This window comes from Notamacropus eugenii, chromosome 2 (genome assembly GCF_028372415.1).
Source record: "Notamacropus eugenii isolate mMacEug1 chromosome 2, mMacEug1.pri_v2, whole genome shotgun sequence".
Taxonomy (NCBI): domain Eukaryota; kingdom Metazoa; phylum Chordata; class Mammalia; order Diprotodontia; family Macropodidae; genus Notamacropus; species Notamacropus eugenii.
In genome coordinates, this window is record NC_092873.1 from 41,071,047 (window position 1) to 41,079,324 (window position 8,278).

Below are 8,278 nucleotides of genomic sequence, written 5' to 3' on the forward strand. Positions count from 1 at the left end.
ATTCTTGACAAGCATCTTTTCTGCCCCCTTCCTGCGACTCTGAATGGACCTTATCACCCAACCCTATAGCTAACATTCTCCCTCTTCTGCATTTGTCTCCTTCAGGGCAGTCCTGCCTCAGCCCAGGGAGATGGCTCCTCTTCCACCAAGACCTTGGGAACATCTGTCCACTACACTAATCCCTGAAGCTGCTCCCAAGTCCAGTGTCCCCACGCCACTGGCTTCAAGCTGAGGCCAGCCTTCTACTCAGCACCCTCCATAAACCTATGACCTTCCCTGATGTTCCCGGGGGTGGCGTGCCTGGCAGCACACCTCCTGCCTTTCTGAGAGGAGGCTTCTTGTACCATGTAGCATACACTGGACATGCTGCGGCCCAGCTCCCCAGGGCCCATGCCCATAGGTCTATTTGTTGATTCACTTTGTATACTCCCTGCCGGTGCCACAGCTGGGCTTCTGGCCAATGTCGTGAGTACATCTGTGCTCTCTCCTACAGATGAGCACGTTCAACAAAAAAGGTCTCTCTCCCCCAAGCTCTCCCCTACCACCCTGTCCCCTCTGGTCCCCACCACAGTACATCTGCGTCTTGGTTTTGTTCTGTCCTGTCTGTGAATGGGGGGCAGAGATCAAGCTTTGGGTTCCCAGACTGATTAGTCCACGAGTAGCTGAGTTATTAATTGGCCCTCTATCCACAGGCAGACTTCCTTCTCCCTTCCCTGATCAAAATTCCATCATAAAATGCCAGGAAAGCCCAAGACCTATTTTGGCAGGACCCAAACATCCATATCTCTTTTAGGGAGCAGCCTCTGTTAAGGGAGTAGGGGTTCCATAAGACACTCCTTTTGAGAATGGGCTTGGGAAGGATAAGAGAAAGAGACAGAGAAAGAGTAAGATTGAAGCCAGGAAAGCCAGAAGTAAACCTTTCAGCCTCACTGACCACAAGCTCAGGGAAGAGGACATGCTTTGAAGGTTGGTGGTCTGTTCTATGCTCCTGGGAGTTACTCGTGTCTTGAATAAAGTTGCCCTGGACAACCCCTGTGGCCGGGGATGATGTCTTTAGGTGGAAATTTCTACTCTCTTTTAGTGATTGCCATCTTCCTCCCAGAAACCAAATTTGGGGGAGAGGGGTTCTGGCAATATTCATTAGGACCAGTCAGGTCCTCTGGTCACTGGGCTTCCCAGACATACATTTTTTAGCCCAATGAGCATTTCTTAAGCATTTGCTGGGGGGAAAAATCCGTCCCTTGTTCCCTTCAGCTTCTCCCAACATCCTAGTGAAACCTCAGGATCTTAAGCAGAGATGCTCATTGATTTGGATTGTCTGCATCCTTCCATGTCCAAAGTCAGATGTCTCTTTTCATTCAGACCACAAGTCACTTTCCGTGGCTGTTGAAAGGGGACCCCCTTTTCCTTCTCTTCCATAGCTCTGATGGGGAGTTCCTAGTAAGAGAGTCAGAGGTCAAGTGCAGGGACAAGGAGGGACTAGGAGAGATTATGTAGGTGATCAGCACATTCCAAGAGAGAAGATAGAAGTGTGCCAAGGCTGTGAGACCTGGACCCAAATACAGGTTTCTGCTCACATTTGGAATCCACTAGTGGTTGTCTAAGTGTTTTGATTCCTCCACCTCCCTTGCCCAGGCTGCAAGACTAAGAGCTGGAAATCACAAGACCAGATGTAGCTCCTAGGATGATAGATCCAAAACTGGCAAGGGAATCTCAGAGACTATCTAGTCTCTCATTTGACAAATGAGGAAACTGAGACTCATGAAAGCAAAGTGACTTATTCAAGGTCACAAAGGTAGTAAGCCTCAGAGGTAGGATTTGAATCCTGCTCCAGAGCCTGACTTTCCATTACACCAGGGCCAAATGGATGCTTTTGCCTCTTAGAGATCTGGACCAAGGAGAACTAACTAACTGAGAAGTATTGACAGGAGGTAGAATTAAGGTTCCCCTATCAATTTAATTTCAGACTTTCCAAAACATTAAGGACAAAAGACAGCCCCACGTGCCACATTCTATAGGGAGTGCCCTGATGTGCCATGAAGCCAAGGCAGACTTCATTCCCAGGGTCTATGCCTGGGACCCCTTCCCTTTTTCCTGTCCTGTCCTTCTCCCCCCACCCCCAGAACTACTTTCTGTACATCTGGGGGATTAGTGTCCAGGGGTTACTGCACCTGGGCAGAAGGGGGCATCTCATTGGCCCCATGCAAAAGCAGGCCATTTGTCCTTATGTGTTTCCACTAGTCCCAAGAACCCCACCTCCTTATGGACCAGCCTGATTCATAAAGGGTGACCCCCCTCTGAAGACACTCAGTCCATCCTCTCAATCAGAAAATGGAAGCTTCCTTGAGATTTGAAACAGACAAGTTCAGTGCAGCATGACTCACATCCCATGATGCCTCCACCAATGGCCTTGGTGCCAATGGAGGCTGAATTTGTAATTTGATTTTAGAGTCTGAGATGGATAACACCTTTAAGAAAGTACAGCATCTTTGCTTTCAAGGATACCCACTGACTCAAAGTCTTGACCAAAATGAGATTTGCCTCTGAATTTCAAAATACATGGCCTCAGTTCAAACCGGACTCTCAAACCATTTAATGAGGCACAGCATCTGCCTAGCATTGTGGGTTTTAGGATCCACATGCCAAGATCTTCCCTAACAAAAGCATCTATCACAAGGAGAGGTCTTACTCAAACTGTTTGAATGAATAGATCAGAGGCACTTAATTACAATCAAAGCAACATATATCCAGGTCTGTTTTCCTCAACCAAGTTGAAGTAGACAGCCTTCTATAATTTCCTGCTGACTCCACCATGATAAGTTTTAGAAACAAGAACCCTATTATTTGCAATTTGTAATAATTCAACAGTAGGCTAGGGTCCTTTTATATTTTGTTAGAAAAGGGAGCTTCAGAGTTACCTACTGTAACCCCGTCTTTTGAAAGATGAGGAAGCTGAGGTTTTTTTGCTCAAGACAGTTTGGGCAATTTGCAGAAATAATTTGCTCAAGATCACTGAGTGCCAGAGCAGGGATGATGACCCAGGCTCTTCCCCTGTCCCTTCCCCTGTCCCTTCCCCTCCTTTCCCAGTGCTGCCCATCTGAAATCTCCCTCTACACACTACCTGTAAGGAGAGGAGTTTGTTCTAAATAAGCTTAGTCTAAACATGATTGCTCATATGAAGAACTTCTCTCAAAAGTTGGCCCAATCAGGTGCTCTTAAAAATTTCTTTGGCAGCACCCATTTGTACATAAAGAATGTGATTATTACATGGGGTTCTTATCTTTTTCTTCCAGCAGGTCAGGTAGGACTTGGCCACACTTTTCATTGTGTCTGTCTGTCCTTGAAAGTTCTAAATAATGTTTAGTTGCAGAATATTCTGTATTTCTTTTCGCTTGTCACTAATTCAACCTGAGCCTTCTTCCCCTAGTCCCATCCCCTACCCAGGTTAGTCAAATAAGTAACTTTTGACTGTAGCTGCTTCCATCTGCTTGGAAGCAGCAGTGCCTTTAACCATGGTGTGGAGTGATTGCCTTTTTTAGGTTGTACTGTGTCTCCCTCTGCTGTGGAGCATCAGGCTCCATCACCTTATCCCACCCCGGCTGGCTGTAAGCCACTCAGCCCACCTCCTGGCAAGCAGCTGTCCATCCTCTCTGCTGTTTATTAGAGATTGGAGAGTTTGGAGAGAGAAAAACAGCAGCCTTGCATTCCCATTTCCTTATACTTTGTCTTCAGTATCTGCTGAACTGGCCCTCCCTCCCTTTGGGTCTGGCACGGAGACCCAGCATCCTGTAAATACTTATCCCATTGGCTTCGAGAGTGAACATTATCTGCCCATCTGTGTCCCCAGTGCCCAGGAGAAGGAAGAAAACAAGGCTAGGAACAACTTTCCTCCTTGTGCCTCTGGATTTCACACCTGTGTACAGCACCACAATCCAAACTTGGCTCTAAAACAATCTCAAAGACTTGATGGTGTAGTAACTCCGACTAAAGGGGGTCTTAGGGTCCCAGAGAGCTTCTCTTGAAGTCGTATCTATAGAATTCTCATGCCCTTCTCCTGGACTCGGCCTTTGGGGCTGCTCTTTGGGCTTACTGACGTTAGGTGTGAGGAGTGGAGAATTAGCATAACCCTGCTGGTTGTTATCAGTCAACTTTGTTTTTGGATGGTTCTCATCAGGACTTTGACAAGTTTGCCTTTGTGCTATCTGGGAAGAAAGCATTTGCTAGGTAGACTTATAGGGATTGGGGAATATTTCATCTACTTGAGGAAATCAAGTGTTTGCAGGCATGTTAGTGGCACCCGACTGCTTGCAGATGATGATTAACTCAATGAGACAAGCTGATTGTTCACCATTCACTAAAGTGGCCCCAGCAGACCCTTTTCTGGTGAATCTTAGGTCAGCTAGAGTGACTGTTTATGCTTGCAGTGACAAGGTGGCCTTCCTTTGGTGTAGTTGGGTTTGTCAGTATTTTAGACAGCTTCAAAATCCGAGAAATCAGAGGCTGTTAGAAATGACAGACCATCTGATCCTACTTCCTCATCTTACAGAAGACATAAATTGAGGCCCAGAGACATGAATTGATTTGCCCATGGTCACATTGCCCCTGAGCTGGGACTAGACACCAGGTCTCAGCTCCCAGTCAAGTGCTCTTTCCATAATACTATTCTCAACACCACCACCACCCCATCCCATCCCCACCCCCATTAGTTTGAGTGAATGACATGAACTGAGGTCCTTGAATTCTGCCAAAGTGAATAAGTTGGGCTATCAAGGTTGGTGCCTAAGTCAGGCATAGGGAAGTCCAACTTTCTTAGGCAGTGTGGGACTTGGGTCCAGATATGTACACAGTAAGAGCTTAATCAAGTTTGAGTTGAATGAGGTGGAATTAGAGGGAGAATTTGTTTATTTTCTCTAGCAAAGACTCCTAGGACTTTGAACCCACCAAGAAAATGAAAAGTCCAAATGGCCAGCTAGCTCCTAGATTCATTTTAGTCACTGAGCTCACACCAGCTCACCAACCCCACAACCCCACCAACCACAAACCTCCCCTTTCATGGGAGTTGGGACTGGAGCTAAAAACAAGGTATAGTTCAAACACACCCCAGTTCCTTCTTGGCAGATAGTAAAGAAGTGGTATCTAAAGATGTCTCTCCTGTCCCATACTACCCCACCACCTCATTCCCCCTAATGAGCAAAATGAGATGCTAGATTTCATGGTGGAGCACCCATCAGTTAATTTAGATGTTTTCCCAAAGACCGTGCAGGAATAAACATCTACTTATTACATTCCTATATCCATAAATATCAGGCCTAGAGAATGGAGGAAGAGGCAAGGTTCACAGAAGCAGCACCCCCGCAATGATATAGAACATTGGAATGAACTCCCTCTAATTGCCTAGGGTAGTGGTGAATTAGTATTTGCCAAAGGCAGGGCTTCCCCCAAATTTCTCTAAAGTAGATTACTAGGCACTCGGGACCAGTTCTGGGCAAATTTTGTTTGCCTAAGCTCCATTTCCATTCTTGTCTCCTCCAAATCCTGAGGAAGATGCACCATGCTGGTGAGGCTGATCTTAAAACTTCTGTGGATGTCCCTGGGATACCCATCCCTCTGGGACGAGAGAGGGGCCAGGCTACAGAAGAGTGGGTCAGCAGGAGCTGAGCATAGCAGACAAGGACAGGATGGCCCTAGGAGGGGATTTGGCTTCCTGATTTGGGTCAAGCCCAGGCAGCTCCAGTGAGGTGTAGGGCAGCTCAAGAGGAAATGAATTCTCATCCTTCCCTATCTTTTGTGACGTTCCACTTTCTTGGACTTTGTTTTCTGCTTGAATAAATAAACCTGTCTCTTTCCATTCTCTCACTGATCTCCTAGCATGGTTGAAGACCCTACTTTTTCTTTTTCATGAATGTAGTTTTGTGATGCCCCCTCAAGTGCAGCAATGTTCACCTGTAAAGAGAGTTCCTAGGGATGATGAAATCTCCAAGCCAAGCTCAGCTCTGACAGTGGTGGTGATGATCACGTTTCTTTTTCCTTTTTAGAGCGGAGAGGTGCTTTGTAGAATCTGATTGCCTATGTATGCCTTGTAAATAGTGTACATTTAATTTATTGCTACAGTAACATGGTGTATTGGTTAATGTATAAAACAAATTCTAAAAGGTTCACAAATGTATATTTTGTTGCTTAAATGTGTCTTTGCAGAAATTCACAATAAATAACATATTTTGTGTCCATCAGTGTATGAGATTCTCTGGGTGGGACCACAGTCCTGGACCTCCGGACTCAGCCAGTCTGGACTGTCCTTTCCCCTCCCCCACTTCTTTTAAAATTTAAGACTTCCGGCCTACAGGCAGCCCTCCCTGAATGAAATTCACCCTATTTGCATGCCACATTCCTCCGCTCAGCTCTGGGACTTAGATCCAGGCACAACCCTGGATGCTGGCTGAGTGCTACCAATCCTCAACACAAAGCAAAAATCATATTACAGAAGCCGTTCCACCTTGCAGTGCAAAAACTCCTTGATAGTAGAAACTGTCTCATTTTTGCCACTGTCCCCAATAACCTGTCATGGTACCTGACACATAGTAGGTACCTAAGAAATATTTATTGGTTAATAATGACAATAACAGTTAACAGCTGACCTTCATATAATGCTTGCTATGTGCCAGCCACTGGTCTAGGTGTTTTACAATTACCTCATCTGAGGCTTGCAAGAACCCTGGGAGGTAGACGCTATTATTATCCCCATTTTACAGATGGGGAAACTGAGGCAAACAGTCCTTAACTGACTTTGTCTCGAGTCACACAGCTGGTAAGTATCTGAGGTAGGATTTGAACTCAGGTCTTCCTGACTCCAGGCCTAGGGCTCATCTACAACCCCTGTGAGAAGAGGATAAGAGATTATCATTCCCGTTGTCCTGCTAGCTCTTTGGAGTTGTCATAGAGATACTTTACAGACTATGCACCAATACTTTTACTCAGTTACAAAAAGCAGCTATTTTCCCCATCTGTGCACTGGTCCCCCGAGAGCATTATAATAGAATAATAACTAGTGACTTGTCAGGGGGCTGTTTTCTATCTCAACTCCATCGAAATATACATTTATACTCATTTTACAGATCATACATTTTGTAGCTAAAGAGTTGCATTCATGCCATCAGGTCCAACACCTTCACTTTATAGCTGAGGAAAGAGATTCAAAGAGATTTATCATTTATTGGATCCTTCACCTAGATCTGGAAGGGACATTAGCAGCCACCACCTCATTTAACCTCTCTTTTTACAGAGAGGGAAACTGAGGAAAAGTGACTTGTCCAAGGTCACACAGCTAGCAAGTGGCAAAGCTGGAATTTGAGCTCTGGTCCTCTGACTCCCAGCTCAGCCCTCTTCCCACTAAACAGGAAGTCCTTCTACCTCATAGTAGTAAGTAAGTAGTAAGCCTAAATTTGATATTAGTCCAGTTGGAACTAGTTCTCTTTTCTTCCCTTTAAAATACAAAAGGCACTCATGGACCACAAAATGCATTTGAAGATTAAAAGCTTGGGATTCCAGAATAGAAAAAGAAATAGAAGATACCTCCCTCTCCTCGATCTCTAAATAAGGAACTGAAGAAAGAGAAGAGGGGAGCTGCAGGCAGTTGGAGCTTAGGGAGACTTCCCACCTTCAAACTCCATGGTTCCACCTTCCGGTGTGGCTGAGCTGAGCAGCAGAGCTGAGTGTTGGCTGTGGTCACAACTGCTGCCTCACTCTCCCCGCTCCCCCAGCTTTCATCCCATGTGGCCTCTAGCCTCCTCATCATCCTGGTCACTCCCCCCAAGCCGGCTGCGTCTTGTCCGTTTTTGTTCTAAATAAACTCTATTCCCCAGAACTGGACACAATGCACCACAAGTAGTCAGATCAGGGCCCAAGGCTCAAAGCCTCACAAGGATACTGTTGCCGAGTCATCTCAATCATGTCTTACTTTCTCTGACCCCATTTAGGATTTTCTTGGCAAAGATTCTGGAGTAGTTTGACATTTCCTTCAGCTCATTTTACAGATGAGGAAACCAAGGCAAGCAAGGTTAAGTGACTTGCCCAGGGTTACACAGCTAGGAAGTGTCTAAGACAGTGTCCACTGTGCCACCTAGCTACCCTCTCACTAGAGCAGAGAATTTTAAAATCTTGGAGTTAGAAGGCCTGAGTTTCCTCATCTTTAATATGAGGGAGTTGGACTTGACGCCCTCTCACATATTCTTAACATCTTCCAGCCTCAGTTTCCCTATCTGTAAAATAAGAGAATTGAACA

The 8,278-nt window shown here is 45.7% G+C and overlaps 1 protein-coding gene across 6 annotated transcripts in view; it reads left to right on the plus strand.

The window, feature by feature from the left end:
* Positions 1-6,225, plus strand: part of RAP1GAP2 (RAP1 GTPase activating protein 2) — a 250,245-nt gene extending 244,020 nt beyond the window's left edge. For all 6 annotated transcript variants that reach the window (XR_011973893.1, XM_072639991.1, XM_072639990.1 and 3 more), the window contains one exon: positions 106-6,225. The gene's annotated coding sequence lies outside the window, so the exon portion shown is untranslated. The remainder of the gene's footprint in view (positions 1-105) is intronic.
* The last annotated feature ends 2,053 nt before the right edge of the window (positions 6,226-8,278 follow it).